Below are 25,460 nucleotides of genomic sequence, written 5' to 3' on the forward strand. Positions count from 1 at the left end.
ACTGGGTCTCAGCCTGGTTGAGTCACACTCAAGGCTGGTGGGCCCAGAAAGGGGGCAGGTGAACACCTACTGTGTTAAGTGCAGTGTGGCAGCAGCTGCTGTTGTGGTGTCCATGTTGACTGTTGATTCAAGCTTCAGCTGAATCTTGCAGTCGGGGTCACCAATTGTAACGGCTACTCCAGGAGAACTAAACTACTAAATCAATACACCAGACACTGGTTAATCAGCAAAGATTCTTTATTCAAACTTGGCTCCTCTTTTATATCATTTCCAGCCCAGACACCCAGGACTGGAAGTGACAACATCACATACCTGCGACGCACCCGAAGATGAAGGGAGCCCCGCACCATCTTGTAGGTGAGTACCTAACTCCCTAGTTCGCTGCGATTTGCCCTGCTGCATGGCCTTTTGGCCAGCTGACTGAGCAGCGATTAGGCAGTGGCACTGTGCGGCCATTTGGCCAGCTGCACAGTCGGCGGTTCGGCCCACGTTACTTCAATTAAATGCTTTTGCAGATTGAGTTTGTTAAAATTAACGGCAAACTATATTGAAATTGAACTGAAGGAAGTTGCAAAAATAGGAACAAATAGGGAGAGGATTTATTTTATGTTCTTGATTTAAATATAATTTTATATAATACAAAATTGACATTGACATCAATTAGTGCAATGAAAAAAAAAACAAATAAAATTGATGTCTTGCAGACATTTTCATGAGAAAGGGAGAGATTAATAAACACAATTCTGAGAATAGTAATATCTGAATTGATCTCCTTGCTACATATTTGTGCATGTAAGAGCAGAAAAATGAAATGGGATAATGTGACGATGGGGGAATAGTGCAGGAAATAGGGTTTAGATTCCTGGTACATTGGGACTTGTAAAGTTAAGTGGTGTTGGATTGGTACCAGTGTTCCTGTGGGATAATTACTAAGTACTTTGGGCAGGATTTAACTGTATTTAATGGAATGTGGCATTAATTAAGTCTAGAAAATACAAGAAGCATTGAAATAAAGTATAATTCTGAAGTTTGGGATAGATATGGGTAATCAAAGTTAGAAGTGCATGTTTATTTTTAAAAAAACCCTTAAACAATTTTGGGGTGGCTTGTGTATTTTATCAATGAAGAAACCAAATTAGCAGAGGATGATTTAATAGAATATATAAGAGATTAATATGTTGAGCAACCAAAGAGGGAGAGTTTTAGATCAAAAATGGAGTAATGAGAAAGGATTAATTGATCCTTTGCCTTTTGGGCAATTGTGGTTATAATAGATTGGTAGTGATTTAGTTCAATCTGAAACCAGGGTGTTAAATCTGAGGAAAACAAATTATGAATGCATAAAACATAGACATCTCTGATATTTGTGTAAGTATGTTCATGGGCAATAGAGTTCAACAGAATATTCTGCAGATGCTAGGGTTGAGTACAATACACAAATATACTGAAGAAACTTAGCATATTATGCAACATTCATATGAAGTAAAGGATAACCAATGTTTCAGGCCTGGGCCCTTTTTCATCTACAAGCAAAAACAGGAAGACAATTGAATAAAAATGGTAAGTGGAGGGGGGAAGAGAAGGAAGGGGGAAGAGGAGGAAGGAGGGGGAAGAGGAGGAAGGAGGGGGAAGAGGAGGAAGGAAAGGGCAGGGGAGAGTTGAAGAGGAAGGAAGAAAGGAGCAGGGGGAGAAAGACAGACTAACAGGTAATATGGGTAGATACAGGAGAGGGGGTAGAAAAGATAAAAGCAGACAAGTGATGGGTGAGAGGACCAAGGGTAGCTCTGATAGGAGAAATAAGGGAAGGGAGTGGGAAACTAGAGGAAAGGGGACCGAGAAATCGAAGAGGCATGGGAGGGTGTTAATGGAAATTGATGAACTCTATGTTAATGACATCTAGTTGTAAAGACAGAATATAAGGTGGACTTGGTTGACAGTACATGAAACCATGGACTGACATGTCAGTGTGGCATTCGTGTGTGGAATTGAAATGGTTGGCCACTGGGAGGTCCTTGCTGTTGCAATGAGCAGATTGAAGGTGTTCAACACAATGATTTTCCAAGTCTGTGCCCAGTCTCCCCAATGAAGAGGCCAGATTGTGAGCACTGGATGTAGTAATTGTCTTCTACCCATCAACGTGAAGTGTTATTTCACTTGGAAAGACTTTTTGCTTCCCCAAATGGTGGTGAGGGAAGCGGTGGAGGTGCAAGTACAGCATTACTTGTGGTCACAGGTAAAGGACTGAGGGGTGTTGTATGAGAAGGGATGAGTGGATGAGGGAGTCCCGAAGTAAATGGCCTCTACGCAAAGCAGAGAGGAATGAAGATATGTCTGGTGCTGGGATCATGTGGCAAGTAGTGGAAAATGTGGAAGATAATATTATGATGTGGAGGTTGGTCAGGTAAGTACAAGGGGAAATCCTTCATTGTTGCATCTTTGGGCAGGGAGGGCCAGGGCAGATGTGCAGGAAATAGGGGAGATGTGGGGCGAGGGCTGAGTCAATGGCAGTCAAGGGAAAGCCAAGTTCTCTGAAGTTACTAATATTATATTATCAATATTTAAGAATTAGTTGACACCTTGCAAATAATGTATAGTAAAGGTATGATAACCTGTTCTCTGGCAATTTGGAAATCCTGATGATTTGGCATCAAGCTCTCGTTATTTTTCCTATGAAACTTACTGATATACAGTAATCCTCTGATAATGTCGCCCTTGGGAATTTGGTAATGGGGAGTGGATTTTACTCTTATTACACAGCAGTATAATAAATTTTTCAGTGAGCCTGTTGAGTTTGAAAGGGATGCAAAATGGAATCTAATGAGTTTCAACCTGTATGTTCCACTTTATCACCATAAAAGCAATACAGGCTTCATTACAAACCTACCCTCGTTTCTGACCACCTATTCACCACCAACTTATTCGCTGATCCAGACTCTACTCAGCTGCGCACACACCCCGTGCACTCCAGATTATTACCTTGCATTCTGTGCTAATGCATGAATTGAATGCTGAGCCTTTGGAATTTCTGAACAATTGGATGTTGAATTATTGCAGTATGACAGTAATATTAAATATTATGGCCGGATGCAGAATAATAACATCAAGATAAAAGTTTACCTGTAATATATTTCAACGGCAGAGCTGACATGGAGTAATTATTCACTAATTAAGTCAAATGTTTTTAGAAACAGACCAAGGTGGATTTAGAGGGCATTTGATAAAATGCAGAGCAGGGTAGATTACATTATTGAGGTGCAAGTCCAAAGAGCAATTGGAAATTAATGTATAGAATCAGAATTACTTATCATTAACAAGTCACAAAATTCAGTGTTTTGCAGCAGCATCTTGGTGTAAACATTCATAATGTAATAATCTTACAACAATAATATATATATAAAAAGGTAAAATAATACACTAAAAGTAAGGCAGTGCCTTTGGTTCATTGATTACTCAGGAATCTGATGGCAACGGGCAAGAAGCTGTCCTTCTGCTGCTGAGTGCTCGTCTTTAGGCTCTTGTACTTTTTTCCCAGATGGTAATAGAGTGAGGAGAGCATGGCATGGGTGCTGGGGGGCCTTTGAGGATAAAGGCTTCTTTTTTAAGACACTGCCTCAAGTGGATGTCCTTGATGGAGTGGAGTCTTGTGCCTATGATGTCACAGGTCAAGTTGACAACCCTCTGGAGTTTTTAGTTGTCCTGAGATTTGGTGCCTCCATATCTCCACGGTACACCTGTAGAAGTTTTCAAGATTCTTCGGTGTCCTACCGAATCTCCTCAAACACCTCACAAAGTAGAGCCACTGGTGGTCCTCCAACATGGAGGCTCCAGGACAGATTCTTGGAGATGTTGACACCCAGGAATTTGAAGTTCTTGACCCTCTTCTCTATTGAGCCGTCGATGAGGACTGGGTTGTGTTCCTCTGACTCCTTCCTGAAGTGCACAATCAGCTCCTTGTTTTTGCTAACATTGAGTACAAGGTTGTTGTTGTGACACCACTCAGAGTTGCTCTATCTCCCTCCTGTATTCTTCCTCAGGGCTGTTTGTGATTCTGCCGACAAATGTGGTGTCATCGGTAAACTTGTAGATGGCACTGGAATTGTGCCTGGCCACACAGTCGTGGGTGTATAATGAATATAGTGTCATGAATGGAGTACTAAGTCAGAATGGAGGAATGAACTATTAAATACATTGTAAATATAAATATTAGCAATAATAATAGAGAAGGAAATTATGGTTTGGATAGTGTTAAAGGGTTGTATGAAGAACAGCAGTACTGATCAAAAATAGTCTTCAAAAGAGATTATAAATGGATTCAATTTTTTTTTGCTTGAATTAGAGGCGCTATTACGGGCTTCATGCTTAAAAATGGGCCCCAAATAGTGGTAAGTATAAAAGTGAATTTACAGAAAAATTAAAGAATGATATGAAAATACAATTGAGTAATCATGGATGTTTATTCTAATTTACATTTTGGAAGTAATCTGAAGGGCAAACAAATGGGATCTTTATCTTGGTACATTTCCAAGTCAATAAAGAAGGACGTGGTTCTAGATCACATTCTGTCCATTGAGTTAGGGATCATTGAAACTTCACAATATCTTGGTTTATTCAGAGTAATTAAATGATTATGAATATTTTTCACTGAGTTTTGTGAAGAATCTGGCAATGCTCAGTTTAAATCCAACGATTAACAATTAAAATAATGAGCTGAGGCCTTCAAAGCTGTTCATTGGATGCCAATTGGATATAAGGGAGAAAGGATGGACTTCCAAAGTAAAGTGATGGAAATATCAATATTTAATTGAAACAAAGATGGTAGCATGTTGTAGTAAACCACTATTATGCTCTGATTGGCTACTACAGGCTGGACTCACCTCTCAAGACTGATCCTACCCATTGTTCCTTATGTGCTCCCCAGTCTTCCTGCCACGATCAGTTGGAGGTTGGTGGGTGTTCCATTCTACAGTCAATAAAAGCTATCAGTTTCACAACATCACTCTTTTGTGGTAATTGATGATGCATCAATTTTATTGACTATAATGTTTCCAAAAAAAGGAGCAATACCTGAAACCAGAAAGACTCAACATAGACCCTTGATCTCTAATACCCCAGACACGTTCGAACTCTGGCTATGTTACATTGAATGCTTCCTGATAGCGACCGCAAACATTGTTAACATGGACGAGGACAGACTGAAACTCCTCACGAGTCAGACCCATGCTCTTCCCAATGATCAATGACGCCAAATCGTATGTGTAGACTATGAGTACACTGAAGGTCCACTATTGCAGAAGGGTGAACAAGGCTTAGGCACGGCATCTCCTGGCCACCAGAAAGCAGTGACTTGGTGAGTTGAGTGCTGAGTACCTGCAGGCCGTGCAAATGTAAAGCTGTGACGGCTGCCCAGAACATAGGGCCTTATCTGGGATGGCATCCAGTCTGGATACACAAGACAGCAACTCCTGGAGCAGAGGTACTTGACCTAAAAAAAGCAGTTGAATTAACAGAGATGGTGGCCCTCTGAAACTTGGATGACTGCTCAGCCACCTCTTGGCCACTATGGGCACTGCAATCCTGGGTTGGGGGACAATCTCGTGTGGTGAGCGAATGGTCGCAGGCATCATCACCCTCCTCTAATGACACGACCTCGGCAGCCGTGGCTGGTGATTGCCCCAAATGTTATTTATGCTGGCAAACAGGCACCTGAGGAAATGCTGCCCTTCAAAGAAGGCGGGATGTGCTGGATGCAGGAAAAGGAGACATTATGCAAATGTCTGCCAATTTAACCCGCCCGCCAAACCTATCAGCACCACATGTGGACAGCCACCACCCCAGACTGCGTGATTAGTGCCATCCTCTCTGCTGACCTGCAGCACCACGTGTGAGTCACCGGACCGCTATCTTGGACAGCGCGGCCATTGCCATCTTTGGGCTTATGGCACTGTGGGCGAACAGTGAGGGCAGCTATATTGGAAACTCAGGCCCTCATTGGACTCGGACAGTGAGTACATATTGGCCTCCATCATCCTGAACCAAGAGGGACATGCTAAGTCCATGATGGACATTGGAGTTAACGGGCACTTAATGAACAGTTTGTTTGATAGCAGGAGTACAGAAAGCTTTATTCACCCCGATATAGCTAAGCACCTAGCCCTCAAAGTGCGGCCATAAGATACCACTCCCATATGGCAGACATCCATGACTCTTGTACAGTGACTTTGACCATTGGAGGCAAAGTTTACAAACCATTCAGGCTCTTTATCATGCCCCTTTCTACTGGGACTGGACTCCCAGTGCCAACTTAAGAACATAACATTTGAGTCTGATGGGCCCCATTTTCTTCCCTCCCCTTCTCCGTTTGCAATGAACAGTTTCTAGATGGTCCTCTTTGCAATATCTGTGGGCTCTCAGTCCTCAAGATTACCGCTGTTCACGAACCTCACCCTTATCTGCAAGCCAGTGGCTATCAGGAGCAGGCAATACTGTGCCGCAGACAGAGCATTCATTAAGTCAGAGGTGCAACTTTATTGGGTGAAGACATCATAGAGGCTAGCAATAGTCCCTGGAGAGCCCAGGTGGTCATAGTAAAGAATGGGGAAAAGAATAGAATGGTCATTGACTATAGCCAGACATCAACTGGTACACGCAGCTCAATGTGTACTCCCTACCCCACATATCCGATATGGTTAACCAGATTGCACAATATTGAGTATTCTCCACAATCAACCTCAGTCGCCCTATCACCAGTTCCCGATCTGCCCATAGGACTGCCAGTATGCTGCCTTCAAGGCGGATGGTCGTTTCTACCACTTCCTTTGGGTCCCCTTTGGCGAACCAATGGAGTTTCTGTTTTCCAGCAGGAGATGGACCACATGGTGGACCACTATAACCTGCAGGCTACTTTTCCATACCTTGACAATTTGACCATCTGCAGCCATGATCTGCAGGACCTTGATACCAACCTTCAAAAATTTCTGCAGGCCATGGAACTCCAGAACCTCGTGTATAACAAGGAGAAGTGTGTGTTCTGGACAACCTGACTAGCCATTCTTGACTGTGTGGTTGAAAATGGTGTCATTGGGCCCAACCCTAACCGCATATGACCTCTATTGGAGATGCCCCATCCTCACACTTCCAAAGCCCTGAAGAGATGCCTGGGCTTTTTCTCATACTACATTCAATGGTTTCCCCAAATGGTCAAAGCCACCTCCTTCCCCTGTCAGCAGAGACCCGTGCAGCCTTCGGCCATATCAGGGATGACATTGCCAGGGCAGCAATGCATGCAATAGATGAACCAGGTTTGCCCTGGCTGTCACACTCAATTAAGGGGACAGAGCAGTTGCTGCCTTTTCATGCACCTTCCAAGGCCCTAAAATCCACCACTGCTCAATTGAAAAGGAGGCCCAGGCCATCGTGGAGGCGGTATATCACTGGAGACACACCTCACTGGCAAACGTTTCATCCTCCTCATAGACCAGCGGGTGGTCACCTTCATGTTCAACAACAAGCAGAGGGACAAAATCAAGAATGATAAGATCATCAAGTGGAGAATTGAACTGTCCACCTATAACTACAATATCCTGTACAGGCCTGACATCCTTAACGAGCCCCCGGACACCCTCTCCCGTGGGACGTGCCAGTATCCATTTGGACAAATTGCAGACCCTCCACCACAATCTGTCACCTTGGAGTGACTAGGTTCTTCCATTTTATTAAAGCATGGAACCTACTAGACTCCGTTGAGGAAGTCAGAACAGTGACCAAAAACTGCCAGGTCTGCATCGAGTGCAAACCACACTTCTACTATCTGGACAAGGCACACCTGATCAAAGCTACTTGCCCCTTCGAGCACCTGAGCATCACCTTCAAGGAGTCTCTCTCTTCCTTGAATTAGAACGTACACTTCCTCACCGTCATCAATGAATATTCCCGCTTCCTTTTTGCCATCCCCTGCCCAAACATGACCATGGCTAGAGTTATCAAGGCACTCTGCAATATCTTCATGCTCTTTGCGTACCCCTGTTTCATCCGTAGCGACGGGGGTACCTCATTCATGAGTGACAAGGTGCATTGCCATGAGCAGGACCATCAACTACAATCCCAGAGGGAATGGGCAGGTGGAAAGGGATAATTCCATGGCCCGGGAAACCATCCTCCTGGCCCTGAGATGAGTCTCCCCATCTCCCAGACACATTCCACTCTGTTCGGTCACTCTTAAGTATGGCCACTAACAATATGCCTCATGAAAGTATGTTTGGCTTCCCTAGGAAGTTATGTCTGGGACTATTTTGCCTGCCTGGCTGACCTCCCCAGGATCAGTCCTCCTTCAGTAGCATGCCAGGCAATCAAAGCACCCACTGGTCGTGAGGGTCTACCTCTTCCACACAAATCCCCAGTACACCTACATAGCCTTCCCTGATGGGTGCGAGGTCACAGTCTTCATCTGGGATTTGGCACCATTGGGTGCCCCTCTGACCGCAGTCGATCACCAACAGATACTTTCCCCCATTGCTATCTTTTGGGTCCCTGAACCTGCTGCTGACCACACTCCACTCCTGGCAACTGTTGTCACCAGCACCACACTCCCTCCTCCCTTCACTTGTCCTCCACCCCCCACCCCCCACTGTAACTGGTGATGACAGACCAGCCACACAAGCTACCCAAGGAGCCATGTCAACCCCCAACCATTACCATATTGTTTGCTGTGTCAGAGGAGAAACCCTGACAGACTTGACCTGTAAAATATGTATGTGTGTATATATTTGCTTCTTTTTTCTCTTGTCTCTCACCCCACAGGACTCTTCTTAACTCATTAACCCTTGCATGCTACCCAGTCTTCCAGTCATGATTAGTCGATGAGGTTGGCTGGTGCTCCAGTCTATAGTCAATAAAGGCCTATCAGTTTTACAACTTCAGTCTTTTGTGGTAATTGATGGTGCATCACATCTATCAACATTTATTTATTATAATTAAGGAGAAAACGGGTGAATGAAAAAATAAAGCAAAAAATGGAAAAGGAAATAAGTTAATCAATGTGTGAAAATAATGGTTAATGTCAAAGGCAATCCCAAAGCAATGCCTACCTTTTTTTACTGCAAATTGAATGACCTCTTTGCAGAACACTTCTCTCATTCATTACGGAAACTGAGCATCCAGCCAACTGATGTAGGTGTTCCTGGGATCAAGAAGTCCCAACAGTATTTGACTTGCTGATGTAATTCATTATATTTTAATGGTAACTTTTGCCCAGTATGAATGATTTCCTGTGTATGTGTTAATACTGCAAATCTGATGGTAATTTCAAATTGACAATATCTGGTTATAGTCAGTTTGTTTTCTATTTTACACAACTGAGTTTTAAAGGTTTTTAACTATTTATGTTAATCTACTTTACTTCCTTCCACTGCTTAATTCTTTAATTTATTCAATTAAAGAGCTTGCAGTCACCACTTTTTTTTTCCATTTTGCTCGCACCTGCATATGCTCTGCTTTCAATTAGAGAGCAAGCTATGAGAAGGATGTGGAAATTGCAAATGAATATAAATAGATTAAGTGAATAGACAAGAGGCACTTTCAGGTGGCCAAAATTCCCCGATGTAAAGCCACATATTATGCCCATATGCGGCTGTCGGGAGGCCACTTGAAAGCGCAGGAGTGCATGCAAGGCGAACTTTGTAACCCTTCTCTGGGAAGGATAATCGCCGGAGCACTGAGGTCCTTCCGGCACCTGAATGTAGCCGCCTGAAAGTGGCTACTAAGGGGATGACAATCAGCTGGTGAGCACCTGACAGCCCCCCTCTCAGCTGCCCCTGCCCCCCGGCACGAGATGTCAGGGCAGAGGCACCCAACGTGGTCTGTCAGCGCTGGGGAAGCCGGTGCAGGCTGTCCCCATACTGATCCTACTGCCCCATTCTCTCCCCACAGCCCTATATCAGCCCCACACTGGGGTGACCAGCGGGGGCTGTCCCAATACTGATCCCATTTCCCCGCTCTCTCCCCACAGCCCTGTATCAGTCCCCACACTGTGGGGCGGCTGTCACGGGCTGTCAGCATGGGGACGTCCCGCGCCGGCTGCCCCACAGTGTGGCGAGTGATACAGGCCTGTGGGAAGAGCACAGAGCAGTGGGATCAATGTGGGGACATCCCGCGGCGGCAGTCCCAGCTCTGACAGCCCGAAGGGACAGGAGCCGGAGTGCACTCCAAGGGGCCTCCTGTGAAGCTGTCCCTTTCAGATGGCCAGTGCTGTGCTTTTGAATGACCATTCCACAGGTCTGAATCGACTTCTCCAGATGCATGCTATTAGGGAACCAGACAGATCAGTTGACAGAAGTATGTGTAGGTGAACAGTTGGAGGAGTCCATGGACCATAATGTCATTAGTTTCATGTTAATCATGGATAAAGATAGGTCTGGTCCTTGAGTTGAGATTCTAAATTGGAGAAAGGCCAATGAGAAAGGATCTAGGAGGAGTGGTTGGGGTAAGTTGTTTTCTGGCAAGGATGTATTCAGTAAGTGGAAGGCGAAATTTTGAGAGTGCAGAATTTGCATGTTCCTGTCGGGACTAAAGGCAAAGCTAACAGGCATAAGGAACTTTGTTTTCAAGGGATATTGTTGATCTAGTTAAGAAGAGAGAGGTGTATAGCAGGTATAGGAAACAAGCAAATGAGGTACGAGAAGAAGGAAATTAGGAAGGCAAAAGGAAGACATGTGGTTGCTTTGGTGGATAATGTAAAGGTTAACCCAAAGGGGTTCTACAAATGTGTTGAACGTAAAAGGAGAGTAAGAGACAAAATTGGTCCCTTAGAAGATCAAAGTGATCATCTGTGTCTGGAGCCTCACGAGATGGGGGTGATCTTGAACAGTTTATTTTTGCGTCAGTACTTAGGAAACTGGCATAGTGTAGGAAGGAAGGGAAACAAGCAGTAGTGGCATTGCACATATAGAGATTAAAGAGGAGGAGTGCTTGCTATCTTGCAGTGGATAAAGTACATAACTCCCCTGGGCTTGACATTATATTCCATCGGGCTTTGAGGGAGATGAGTGTAGAAATTTCAGGGGCCCTGGCAGAAATATTTAGAACATCCTTATCCACAGGTGAGCTGCCAGAGGATTGGAGGGTATTCTGTTGTTTAAAAAGACTCCAAACCTGAACCAGGAAATTACAGACTAGTGAGCTTGACATTAGTAGTGGGTAAATTGTTGGAAGGTAGCGTATTCTGAGAAATCAGATATACAAGTATTTAGACAGTCAAGGGCTGATTAAGGATCGTTAGCATGGCTTTGTGTGGTAGTTCATGTGTAATGAATCTTTTCGGTTTTTCAAGGAGGTAACCAAGAAAGAAGATTAAGGAAAGACTGTAGATGTTGTCTGTATGGACTTTAGTTAAGCCTTTGACAAGGTCCCACATGGGAGGCTGGTTCAGACACTAGGTATCCATGGAGAGATTGTAAACTGGATTTGAAATTAGCTGAATAGGAGAAGACAGAAAGTGGTAGTGGATGATTGCTTCTTAGACTTGAGGCCTGTGATTAGTGGTGTGCCTCAGGGATTGGTGCTGGGAACATTGTTGTTTGTTGTCTATGTCAATGGTCTGGATGATAGTAAATGTAGTAAATTGGATCAGCATGTTTGCTGATGTCACTAAGATTGGGGGCATTGCGGACAGCAAGGAAGGCTTTCAAAGCTTTCAGAGGCATCTGAAACAACTGGAAACTGTGCCAGAAAGTTGCAGATGGAATTTAATGCAGAAAAGTGTGAAGTGTTTCATTTTGGAAGGACAAACCAAAATAGAACATACAGAGTAAATGATAAGGCACTAAGGAGTGCAGAGGAACCAAGGGATATGGGCATTCAGATAGATTGTTCCCTGAAAATGGTGTCACAGGGTTGTGAAGAAAAATTTTGCCATCTTGGCCTTCATAAATCAAAGTATTGAGTACAGGAGTTGGGATGATATCGTGAGGTATAAAACATTGATGAAACCACATGTGGAATAGTCGCTAAACTACAGGAAGGATATCAGTAAGAGAGAAGAGAAGATTTACTAGGATGTTGCTGGGTCTTCAGGAGACGAGTTACAGGAAAAGATTAAATAGGATAGGACTTTATTCATTGAAGTGTAGAAGAATGACGGGAGATTTGATAGGTTTACAAAATTATGAGAGGTATAGACAGAGTAAATGCAAAGGTTTAGGTTGAATTCTTTCAGTGGAATTAGAATGGTGGAAGTGTGGAATGAGTTGCTCTCTGACATGGTAAATGTGGGCTCAATAAGTTTTAAAAATAAACTGGATAGATACATGGATGGTAGAGATCTGGAGGGTTATGGAATGGGTACAGGTCAGTGGGACCAGCAGTATGAAGTTTTTGGCACAGACTAGAAGGTCCGAATGTCCTGTTTTCTGTGTTTTAGTATTCTATGGTTCTAAGAGCTTCAATTTTCCTGGCAGATAAATAGTATATAAATATGGGTTAAACAAAGAGCAGGGAAGATTAAATAAGTGCTTGTTTTTATGAGAAATGTTCCAAAATGAGTTGCAGCACATGGTTTTTCAGCTGCCAGTGACATCAGATGTTGTTTTTCTAGTCCCCAAGTTTCTCACCCACATTGGCCAGATGTTTTTTTAAGAATTTTATTGTTTCAATTGGCTAATGCTTTCATTCTTTGAAATGAAGCACAATTTTCCAAGTTATAGAAGAAGATATCCCAAGTCTAGGAAGAAACCTAGTTTTACACTTTACGCTCCTGAATCTAGTGACGGCATCAGTCTCATTTTGTCTGTTTTTGGCTGAATACAGAGACATTGTATCTTTGGATACTGGCCAAACAAAAACAAATTCTGTATTTGTTGGAGTTTTGCAGACCTCTCTATCCACGTTGCCACTGCCAGAGGTTTCTCCCCCCCCGCCCCATTTCAAAAGTGCGTCCATTGTCCAAGAAGAGCAGGGGAGGCGTGCCCCCAACAACTGGCTGATGACACGGACATTTCCGATTCCGATTTATTGTCAGAGTCCATACATGACATCACATACAAACCTGATATTCGTTTTCCTGCAGGTGAGGCAGAATTATCACTTATTGGCAGTGTTTTAAAAAAAAATTAATTGGGTGTATTTGAACAGCACGGTCTCATTGGCTGGAAAGGCTTATTACCGTTTTGTATGTCTAAATTTAAAATATATTAAAACAATTTTTTTAAAATCCAGATACATGGACCCATATGATTTCTTTCTTAAATTTCTGTCTATTATTACCTCGAAGACCAGGTTCTGGTGATGCATTAAAAAAAACCTGAAGAGATCTGCACCTTTACATTTAAGCATAAAGATTTTTTTTTTCTCTATTCTGGAATGGATACGAGTGCTTTGTTGCTATTATTTGACCACATGTAATGTGGATTGAAGAGGATTTACACACTTTGCTGATAAAATATGGTGACATTTCCCTTTTTTTATAGTTCAAAAGAAAAGCAAATGTACACAAGTCAAGGACCAAAGCATAGATTTCTTCCGACCAGTTTTTTTGAAGAGTTGTCAGAAGATCAATTTCCATTTCACTGGAGCAGGGAAAACAGTGTGCGATTTGGTGGAAGTAAAGGTAATTAGAAGTTAAACAATTGATTCAGTTTCTTGTGTATTAATTTTTGTTACCATTGTATGCAGGTTTATGATATTTAAAATCCTGACTCCACTATTAAATTGCATTTTTAGAAACAAATTTACATTGTATTTGTTACTACTGTAGCATTGAAACAATACTCATGTATTCCTTGCTTGGTTTAAGGAGTGGAAAAACTGTACATAATCAAGAACTTTCAAAAATGGATGATAAAAGATATTCAATAGAATATTGGTAGGAACCATTTCTTCCAGTGAAGAAATCTAGAGCAAGGAGCAAGAGTCAAAATTAGAGCTATTTCAGTCAGAAGTGAAATTGGGAAGGAATTTTTCAGAGAAGAGTTAATGGTTTTGACAGCCTTGCATAAACAGTTGATTTGGTTGATTATTCAAGATCACATTTGAAAAGCTTTTCTTTTGAACACCTGTTAACATATCAAGAGATGTGGAGAAAAGATGTGGAAATGTGCATTCATTGTCAAATGTTTGGTTTTGTTTTCTATTTATTTTAGGGTGAAGGGTATTTTTTGGGTATTTTTGCCATTCTCTAGTTGCTATTAAGGTGAAGGTGAGATGTCATCTTTGTTCCTGTCTGCTTCAGCAAATTGAGTTCTGCCCCATTGACAGACATAGAACTCAAGGACACATTTAACACTGAAAATCAGACAAACAGTGGTTTCCTATCTTTTCACGAAAAATAGAGTAGGGAATGTTTACAGCTATGAAATGATAATGACTACACAAGCTCCAAATGCTAGAATCTTGAGCAAAGAAAGAATTGCTGGATCTATTCATCAGGTCAGATAGCATCCATAGATAGGATTGGTCAGTCAACGTTTCAGGTCTGATGACAGTTTAGACCAGAAACGCTCGCCCCTTTCACACTTGCAAGTGATCCCAGGAATTAACCGCCAATTGGCCTTTAAAATGTCTAGTGTGAAAGCAAAATTTAGCTCAACGCCGGTGTCAGATGATGTCATCTCATGCTGGGCATTGATGGCCTTGAACCCTAGTACAATCCCGCCAGTATTGCAATTAGGTAAGTGTGAAATGGGTAATTGTATTGTGGGATTGAAATGACCCAAGTTTTTGCGTGAGAGCAGAAACGTGAAGGAAGAAAAGATTAAAATGAAAGTCGCAGCAGGAGAGAGAGAGGAAATAAATAGCAATAGCGGACAATTTTTAAACAGCGTGGGAAAATTGGTAGCGCTGTAGTGTACAATTTATAAAGATCGTGGGGAAAAAGCAATGGTGCACCTGACTTCCCAGAATGCTGTAAGACAGAGAAACTCTTCCATCCATGCAGCTGTGCATACAGCCCTTTCTCTGCCACATGGAATTCGAGGAGGGCAGGTCCACCATTGCTTTATCCCATGGTATTTATAAATTGTATGCAATAGTGCTACAACTTTCCCACAATGTATACGATACAACTACCAATTTTCCCACGCTATATAAATTGAGCACTATTGCGCTACCAATTTTCCCACCCTGTTTAAATATTGGCCGCTATTACTATTTATTGCTAGCTCTTTCCCATGGTCCCTTATAAAGGTTTATATAGATTGGAACAACAACAGGAGCTGAAGAGCTCATATTGTGCTGTACATAAAACTTAATTATGCTATAATTAGGCATGATAAATTTTGTTCAAATATAAGATCATAATACATTGATCAGGATTTAGGGCAGGTCCACCATCACTCGATGAGTCATGACATCATCGGTAGAAGGTAGAACAGTCCTAACCTTGGGGATGGCTCCTTGCAAGTGTGAAAGCATTCAGTGTCCCAATTAGGAGTGGTCAAGTGTGAAAAGCCAAATCCCCATCCCTATTCCAGGACAATGAACAGTCCATTTAGTGGTTTGCAAATTTTAAAGGGGCTATTGACTGACCATTTTTATCGTGGATCTGCCGAGTGCCTCCAGCAATTCTTTGTTTACTCAATGATTAAATGTAATTCTGTTACAATAGATAGCCAGTTTTGAGCTGCTGGTTTTATTTTGATTCCTTTTCATCACGTGAGTAAATAGACCCTTTCACACTTGCATCCCAGTAAATCAGCCGTTCCGTGTCCCAGGATAGGAATGGGGGTTTGGCCTTTCACACTAGACCACTCCTAACCAAGAGACTGAATGCTTTCACACCTGCAAGGGTTCATCCCCGGCATTTGGTCTGTTCTACCTTTAATTGGAATCGCCTGCAGTGTTGCTGCCCATTGCACACTTCCCTGATCTCAACGCTGGCGACTGCAGACGCCAGGGAATGTACTAGGGTTAAGGTCAGCAGTCCTGGTGTGAGATGATGCAATCTGATGCCAACCTTGAGCAGATTTTACCACTTTAAAGGCCGACTGGCATTCGATTCCTGGGATCATTGGCAAGTGTGAAAGGGCTGAAGCAAGATTCCTTGGTGGGAAGATGGGCCATGTCTCCAGAAAGATTATTGTATCTGTCTGGGGCAATCCTCATGAAGTTCCCATGCAGGACACCTCCTATGCCCTTGCCACTTTTCCTTGCTTTTTCCAACTTTAGTGAAAATACTGCAGAAGTTGGTAATGACCTGGAGCTGTTGATCTCAAGCTGTCATTCCACGAGTATCTCTAAATTGGGCTGCTTGGCTAAATAATTTACGGAATATCTCCCACGAGGCATTTATGAAGAAGACTTTGCAATGTTAATTGAGTTGTGAGTAACATTATAGTGTTAAAACTCTATGCCAAGCGAGCAGTTGGGTTTATTTTCAGAGCTAATTTCCAAGGTTGTTAATAATCCACCAGATTTCTGTTGGTTTCATGTCAAACACCAAAATGAATACGAGTGAAACTAGTAATATTTTACTGAGATCTGATACTTTCCTGATCAACTTTTTCTAAAATTCTAGTTTATTATTACACTGAATTTTTTGTGGCATGTACTTTAAACTGCAGGCCATTAGTCCAAGGGTCTGGATTATATATTTGATAATATAACCACGTCATCATCATTCCTATGAGTGTTCTATTCAACTGTGGGTTGATCCAGAATTGCTGGAGGAACTCGATAAGTCAGATAGAATCCATGGGTAGAAATGGTGAGTTAATATTTTCAGGTCTGGACCCTTTCAAGACGAGGGAGAAGAGGGTGATATTACATACATAAAGGGGAAAAAGAAGCTTGCAAAGGGGCTCAGAAGTGATAGGAGAAATGGAAAGACAGGTAGAGGGGAAACCATTAAAAAGGGAGAGGAAGAAAAGTTAGTGGGGATTTTAAAAGAAGATGAAAACATTGGAGGCAGTTAGAAGTGGGGGCAAACCAAAATTAGAAAAATCAATGTTCACTAGGTTTAAGGGTGTCCAGGAGGAATAGGTTTCTCAAGTTTACATTTGGTTTCTTAGCCTTGACAATGGATTAGGCCAAGAATGGACAAATCATCATGGTTGGTGGGGGGCGGGGGGGCATTGAAAAGGTCAGCTATGGAAATCTCAAGTTTAGATCCACAAACAGATTGTTATAGGTGTTTGGCCAAGCAGTCATCCAGTCTGTGTTTGATCTCACCAATGGAGAGGAGACCATACAGATTAGATGATGTGCATGTAAAGCCTGCAAATTCTGTTTGTTGCCCTGCCTGTAGGAGATGTAGGGACAGATTTTGCACTTTTAGCAATAACAGTGAAAATTTCCTCAGGGATGCAAGGGTGAGTGGGGAGGGAAGAGTAAGCCAGGGAGTTTCAGAGAGCAAAATGTGGATAGGGGTGCAGAGTGAAGAATATGATTGGTAGTGGGTTTGCACTAAAGTTTTAAGAAGTATGGGAGGATAATATATCAGATGTGGAGGCTGATGAATGGAAAGTGTCCTTATTCTGCCTGGGGTGTGACGGGGGAGGTGGGTGAAGGGCAGTAGCATGAAAAATATAGGAGTTGTGGGTGCAGGATATAACAATAACAATAATAGGTAATCATGTTTATTAAACAAAAAAGACTTCATATATCCTAGAGTAGAAAATCTCCATCCCGAGAACAGATGCAGCAGATAAGGCATGGTTGGTGTAGTTACCGTGTCTTTACAGTGCCAGTAATTGGGACTGGGGTTTGAATCGCATGCTCTCTGAAAGGAGTTTGTACATTCTCCATGTGTTTGTGTGGGTTTTCCCATGGGGCTCCTGTTTTCTCCCATCATTTGAAATATGCTGAGTGTGTAGGTTAATTGGGTATACATTGAGTAGTACAGACTCATGGACCAAAATGGTGTGTTACTGTGCTGTATGACTAAATTTTAAAAATTTTAATTTAATTTAGACTTTAAATGAGGAGGAATTGTGAGAAAGGGATGAATCCTTGCAAAGGACAGAATGGGAATGGATATAATCCAGGTAGCTGTAAGAGTCGGTGGATTTGTAATGGATGACCATGGATAGATTGTCCCCAGAAATGGAAACAGAGGTCAAGAGGAGAGAAGTGTCAGAAACTGTCCAGGTAAATTTAGTTGGTGTATCTTGTGTACCTGTTTTGCTGCAGCAAGTGAGAATTTTGATGCATATGTAAGTTCTACTTGTGTTCATTATACCTGGGAAATGACCACATACAGTTTGGAAAGATAATTAAATCTGAAAGCTCTGATGGATTTTAATCCTGCTACCTCTGCAGGCAATGAGTTTCGGATCACAATGTTTCCCCTCATTTGCCTTTTGGTGCAAATTTTTAAATTGTGCATGTTCCTTTAACCATCAGCTAATGGGAAAATATTACACTTCTATTGAAAGTTTGAACCTATTCCAAAGAGAATAACCCTGAACTTCCAGCTTCATGTCATAAATTAAACCCCTCAAATTCAAGTTCAAATTTATTGTCAGAGTACATTCATATCACAATCAACCCTAGGATTCTTTTTCCTGAGGGCCAAGGAGAATGTCTACTTATTGGTAGTGTAAACTGTACTCAAGCAAAGGTTAAGTACACAAAAGACAGATAAGTAAACCAAAAAATGTAAACTACCTGCAAATACAGAAAAAAAAGTAAATATCCAGTAATGAATAATGTGCAAAATAAGAGTCCTCAAATATATCTCTGATTGAGTCTGTTGTTTAGGAGTCTGATGGTGGAGGGGTAGTAACTGTTCCTGAACCATTGGTAAAAGTCTTGTGGCACCTATACCTCTTTCTTGATGGCAGAAGTGAGAGCAGAGCATGTCCTGGGTGGTGTGGATCCTCGATAATTGCTGCTGCTCTCTGACAGCAGTATTTCTTATAGATTTCTTTGATGGTGGGGAGAGTTTCTCCTGTGATGTACTGGTCTTTGTCCACTACTTTTATCAGGGCTTTCCACTCTTATACCCTTATACCAGGCTGTGATGCCGCGGGTCAGCGCACTTAGGTCTGTGGAAATTTACCAGAGTTCCAATGTCGTACCGAAACTCCACAAACTCCTGAGGAAGTAGAGGGACTGATGGCTTTCTTTACTATGACATGAGTATGTTGGGGCAAGGAAAGAGACTTTGAGATGGTGACTCCCAAGAACTTAAATTTGCTCACCCTCTTTACCTCTGATCCCAAATGATCACTGGATTGTACACCTCTGTTTTTCCTTTCCTAAGGTCTACAATAAGACCAGATTTATTGTCAGAGTACATACGTGACGTCACATACAACCCTGAGATTCTTTTTCCTGCAGGCCAGGCAGAATTATCACTTATTGGTAGTGTCAAAAGCAACTGTACATAATGTGCATGTAAACAAATAAAGAAATTTAAACTGCAATAAAGGAAATAAAAAGAACAATAAAGTGCAAAAATAAAGTCCTTAAATGATTCCTTGATTAAGTTTATTGTTGAGGAGTCTGATGATCGAGGGGTAGCAGATGTTCCTGAACCTGGTGGTGTGAGCCTTTTGGCACCTATAACTCTTTCCTAATTGTAGTAGTGAGAGCAGAGTGCATGCTGGGTGGTGTGGATCATTTATGATTTTTTTCTGCTCTCCAAAATGCATTCTCCATAGATGTTCCTCAGTGGTGGGGAGGGTTTTGCCTGTGATGTTTTGGGCTGTGTCCACTACTCTTTGCAGGCCTTTACATTTGGGAATATTACTGTCTCCTGACCAGACCATGATGTAACCAGTCAACACACTTTCCACCACACATCTGTAGACATTTGCCAGGTATCTGATGTCATACCAAACCTTTGCAAAATCCTGAGCTCCTTGGTTTTGGTGACGTGGAGTGTAAGGTCAATTTAGCCAAGTTTTCAGCCAACATTCAGAATTGCCTTCGTTGCTTAAGTTTAAATAACTCATTTGGTTGTTTCATCCAAAACTGAATCCAAACAACAGTGAAAATTCCCTCCTACCAATATTCTTTGATAAGCCTCAGCTAAATGCATAAATGCATCTTTAATAAATCCTTCATCATCTATATTTGGTGCATAAATATTCATTAAAGTCCAATCTTCAAAATAAATTTGACAATTTACTAATACAAATCTTCCCACAGAATCAATAATCACTTTACGAATTTTAATGGGTGACATTTTTAAAATAAAATTACTCCATTCCTGACTTTAGAGTTGAAAGTAGAAGCTACCACATGTCCAACCCAATCTCTTTTTTAATTTTTGATGTTCTTTTGCAGATAAATGAGTTTCCTGTTTTTTAAAAAAAGCAATATTGACTCTAGTTTTCTTTAAATAAGCGAACACTCTCTTTTTATTGTATTATCAAGCCCATTAACATTATAACTTATAAAATTCAAAGTTTTACTATTTGCCATTATAGTAAATTCACAAATTTCATAACTCCCCTCTATCTCTCCTCTTGGACCTACCACATCATAAAATGATTAAGTATTCCTGGCATCTCCATAAGGAAAAGAAAGGAAATGTAGAAAAAAAAAGAAAAATTAATACAACCACCCCCCACCCCTCTGGCCCACAAAAAATACTGTAAAATAAAACAGTACTACCATCCTCAATTGTGCAGGAAGCGACTCTTATCACTACTCGGCACACTAGAGAAAGAGAAGGAAAAAACCTTGCCTCCCTAAGAGAGAGAAGAAAACAATTTCAAATAGTCGTCTTCATCTTCAGGTAGGAGCCGTGGCTTCAAGATCCTTGTTAACTTGATCATCTTCAAGGCAAGCAATTTCATGCTGTATCTCCTTATCTGACATTTGCATCTTCTCAATCTGTGGAATGTTTGCTGTTAATAAATCAACCTGTTGAATCCATTTTATTATTGGGAAGAGAATTGGCAAATTCTAACGCTTCCATCTCATTGTTGAAGAATTTTGCCTGATTATTCCCCAATAAAACTTTTGAGTATTGCAGGATGGTAAAAATAAAACTTGTAGCCCTTCTTCCAAAGTACATACTTTGCAGGTATGTGAATCCACCACATTCACACTAAGATATGCATAGAAAAATACTTTTTTTGTCAGCCACAATCAAATGGCACTGAAATTGACGAGTTTTCTGGACCGCTACTCTCAAAATAGTCTCCTTATCTTGATATCGAAGATCTCTGATCCAAATTGAGCGTGGGAATTGACCCAACATTGGTTTCTTTCTAAGTGCTCTAATCATTTCAGACCATTTGGAAATTTTACAGGTGTCTGTAATCCTTTTTTTTTAATTGCATTGCATTAGAATCTTCAAAACATCCTGGCAATCCAATAATCTTCAACTATCATCTCTAAAGAATCAATTTTTTGAAAAAGTTCTTTTTTTTTCAACCCTCCAAGCCACAACTGAATCCTTCAACTTTTTGAACTTGTGTTTTAACTTTATCAACCACTTTAAGATATCTCTTCATCTCTTCCTTAATTATCTTAATTTCTCCTTAACAAATTCAAATTGAGTATTCACATCCTATCTAATAGATCCGCACTGTAAATCCATTTTTGACTCGTGGCTTGCAACTGATTCATCAATTGCCTGTCCATCCTTGCCCTTTAACTTCAGGTAACTTTACCTGCACAGCCTCTTCTTGAAATTGAGCCTACTGGCATTGTTCTTCTGCCTCCTCCTCCAGTCTTCTTTGATCTTCCTCTTCCTGTTCCACATTGCTAGTAGATGAAAAAAGTGTTTCCTGTTCAGCCTCCGAATACAAACGAGGCAGGTCTTGAAATTCAACCTTAGTGAGAGCTGACTTTTCAGCCTCCCACTAATTCTGATCGATCCATTCTGCGCATGCATGAAAGTTCATGCACGTGCTCCTGTGCTTGTAGACTTTGTAGCTCCACGGCCTTCTTCGGGATGCTGATGGCATCTTCTTTGGCTCCCTGGAAAGATGGCGCCAGAATCACCTGGACTCTTGCTGCCATCGCACTTGTCACCCACGGAGGAGGAGAAAATCCAGCCCAAGGCTCCATTATCAAGGTCGGCCCAATTTTTTCAAATCTTGCAACTTTTAGAACTAATTTTCTAGTGGTTGGAGGCTTTCCCTTTCTCACAGCTTTAGTTAAACTGTATTTAAAATAGATTTTAGCTACCCAAAACTTTTGGAAATTTTTGTTCACTTATTAATTTATTCTCCTAGGGAAGGCGCTTTCCCACGACCTTCACTCACACCATCACGCCACACCCCCATGTTGAAAGGCTTGATTCTTTGTCTCCCTAATTCCTCTTTATTGTCCCTAACTTTTTCATGTGACTATTCATTTGTTTCCTATTGCATGTAAACTTTTCCCCACTATGATAAATTGACTGACTTGAGACTGTTTTTGAATGAGTTGGTTACATTTTCCATTTTCGTGTCCTCTGGCATCTCCTCTGAATCTATTGTAATATTACAGTAAGCCTGTTGGCAGTCTCCAATCCCATCATTCAGCAATTTAGGTTATATTTCATCAAGAGTAGGTGATTTGTTTTGTGTGCCATCTTTGCCAACACCTCTCCACTTATTAGTTTTCACCCCCATCCATTATTTCTACCTTCTCCACTTATAGCAAGTATTCCAGCTATATTTCTGCTTCTTGGATCACTTTAATCATCAAGGGTCTGACCATCCCCCAAATACCTGCTTACTATTTACAGACTTTCATGTTCAAATTTTCTTGTAACCCTTGTTTTAAAGGTTTGATTTCTATCAAGTTGCATTGCCGTCAGCGCCCTCTTGTGGCTCAATGGTATCACAAAATAAAATGAAATAGCAAAGAGAACCACATTGTGGAATATTATCAGCTAATAGCTCCTTTTTTAATTTAAGGCAAGTGTTAAGATGGTCAAAATGACAGCACTACTAGAGTTGCTGTTACTGCTGTGTGCCGCAGGTATGGATCTAGGAGAGCAGGGAGCAGAAACTCTGAACTACTCAGAATGGTTCGACTGCTTAGTTCTAATGCCAGTGGCTCCATACGGGAGTTAAATGCCCTGTTAGGAGAGCTGATGGTGTTTTTAAACTAAAATCCTGCAATCACAGGTCTGTGTCCAAGATGGCAGCATGTAGGCTCGGCAGTGTCCACAAGGGATTGGAGCTACACACCAACACAGGGCACCAGAAACAGGGAGAACACCCTCCATGGAGAAGGATAAGATTACCCTACAGGATAGTGACTACAGCAGCAGACTAGCGAGGACCTCAGCAGCTGAGGGACCCACACAGGTTGTGGGCGACTTGTAGTCGGGGGTTGGGGGGGGGTTGTGGCACGCAGGTTGCAGCTGCTGAAGTCATGGGAACCAGACACCAGAGCTAGGATTCAAGAGGGTACTGAGGAGAAGGGCATCTGAAGGGCCTTGGGTGCTGAAGGGTTCTGATGGTGTCAGAGGTTTGGATCTGGAGCTCGGGTGGCCAATGGACTGAACAGGAGTCTGTGTGGCTGCAGAAACCACCACAGCACTGGAGGTCAATCAGAAGCAGAATTTATTTCATGAACAAGCCACAAAATTTGGTGTTTTGCAGCAGCATTATTAGTACAACAATAAATAAATAGTGCACGAAAAGTAAGGCGGTGTCTTTCGTCCATTGATTATTAAGGTAACGGGGAAGAAGTGCCCTTATACCGTTGAGTGGTTGTCTTTAGGCTCCTGTACCTTTTTCCCAAAGGTAGCAGAGTGAAGAGGGCATGGCCTGGCTAGTGGGGGTCTTTGAGGATAGAGGCACCACCTCTTGCAGATGTCCCCGATGGAGTGAAGTCTGGTGCCTATGATGTTACAGGCCGAGCTAACAACCCTCTGGAGATTTTTATTGTCCTGAGAGTCGGTGCTTCCATTCCAGACAGTGATGTAACCAGCCAGAATGTTCTCCATGGTACACCTGCAGAAGTTTTTAAGAGTCTTCGGTGACACACTGCATCTCCTCAAACACCTCAAAGTATAACGCTGATGAACCTTCTTTGTGATTGCATCGACATGGAGACTCCAGGACAGATCCTTGAATACCCCGTGTCTCTGAAGGGACTCTTCTTTTGCTCCTCTTTCTCATGTTCTGCAGGGGGGTTAAGGACAACACTAATGGTGAAATATGAGTTGTTCTGTACTACAGCATGGCAATAATGCATCTTTAATTCATGACAAAGAATGAGAAATGGCTGACCAGGATGTGCGATGAGAAATTCATGTTTTGTGTGCTATTTTAAAATTATTTTCTTCTGCAGCTGAGCAGCAGCATGGATTACTGCACTATATATAGACCATAGAAAATTTACAGCACAGAAAACAGACCCATTGACCTTTCTAGTGTGTGGCTGTGATGGCTGTAGTGTGAACAAACAAGCTCAAACTACGAAGGCTCTATGACAGGCTTTAATTAGCTTAAAACTTGCACACGAGGTTCAGTGTCCCTTCTGGCTCTGTGTACTCTACCTCTGCCCAAGGGCTGGCATGAGCCTTTATATGGGGCTGGTGACTGGCAGGGAGCTGGTGGAGCCAGCCAACCAGGTTACCTCCCTTCAGGTACAGAGGGTTTCCCCATACAGAAGGCAGTACAGGAGTGCAGACACGTTCAGACAGTCACAGACAGTCCAGTGTTTGTATCACCATATTCACCCCCTTAAAATGAGTCCCTGTGGGATGAGAGAAAAACAGTGTCCACCACCGTCTTATGCCGAGTAGTTGGGAGAGAAAACATATTTACAGGCTTACAAATTCAGACGACCTGTGGTTGTTGTTGCCGTTGCCTCTGGGACTGTCACAGGACAGGCTCCTGGTCAATGGTAGGTGGAGATGGGGCTCCCTGAAAGTTGGCTGGGTCAAGGGTAGTTGGGGTGGGTTTGCAGGTAGATGGTGGTTGATGCTGGGTGGGGGAGGATATTGGCTCTGGGAGGGTTCTGGAGATACCAGGGGTGCCCAGGATGGGGGGGTCTGGGCTCTTGCCGGTGCCAGGTCCCGAGTCAAGATGGTGTCCTCGCGTCCATTGGGGTACACCACATAGGTGTAATGTGGATTGGCATGGAGGAGGTGCACCTGCTCGACCAGAGAGTTGGATTTATGAGTCCTCGTGTCTACAGAGGAGGACTGGTCCTGGAGACATCAGCCATGCTGGCAGTGAGGCTCCCATTACTGATTTCCTGGGGAAGGAAAGAGGTGTTCTTGAGGGGTCTGGTTGGTAGCCATATACAAGTGATAGTATAGCATGGAGCACCTGGGGAACGGCCTCCTGCAAGTCATTGGTGGACCATCCTTTCGATCTAAGGGCCAGGAGGACTGCCTTCCAGACTACCCCATGTTCACGTTCTACCTGTCCATTGCCCCAGGGTTGCGACTAGATGCAATGCCTCGCATTGCCAGATACTGATGCAGCTCCTCACTCATGAAGCTAGATCCACGGTCACTGTCGATGAATGCCAGGTATCTAAACATGGTAAAAATCTGCGCCAGTGCCTTTATAACAGAGGCAGTAGGTATTGGGGCAATGGATGGCAAATAAGAAATGGGAGTT

General features: G+C 42.4%; 1 long non-coding RNA gene across 1 annotated transcript; it reads left to right on the forward strand.

Annotated features, from left to right (window-relative positions):
• The first annotated feature begins 281 nt into the window (after positions 1-281).
• On the forward strand, positions 282-17,975 carry LOC138752715 (uncharacterized). Its single transcript, XR_011350866.1, has 3 exons — positions 282-357; positions 13,458-13,597; positions 17,896-17,975. It is a non-coding gene; the product is annotated as an uncharacterized lncRNA (long non-coding RNA).
• Positions 17,976-25,460: the final 7,485 nt, after the last annotated feature.

Source organism: Narcine bancroftii, chromosome 2, assembly GCF_036971445.1.
Source record: "Narcine bancroftii isolate sNarBan1 chromosome 2, sNarBan1.hap1, whole genome shotgun sequence".
NCBI lineage: Eukaryota > Metazoa > Chordata > Chondrichthyes > Torpediniformes > Narcinidae > Narcine > Narcine bancroftii.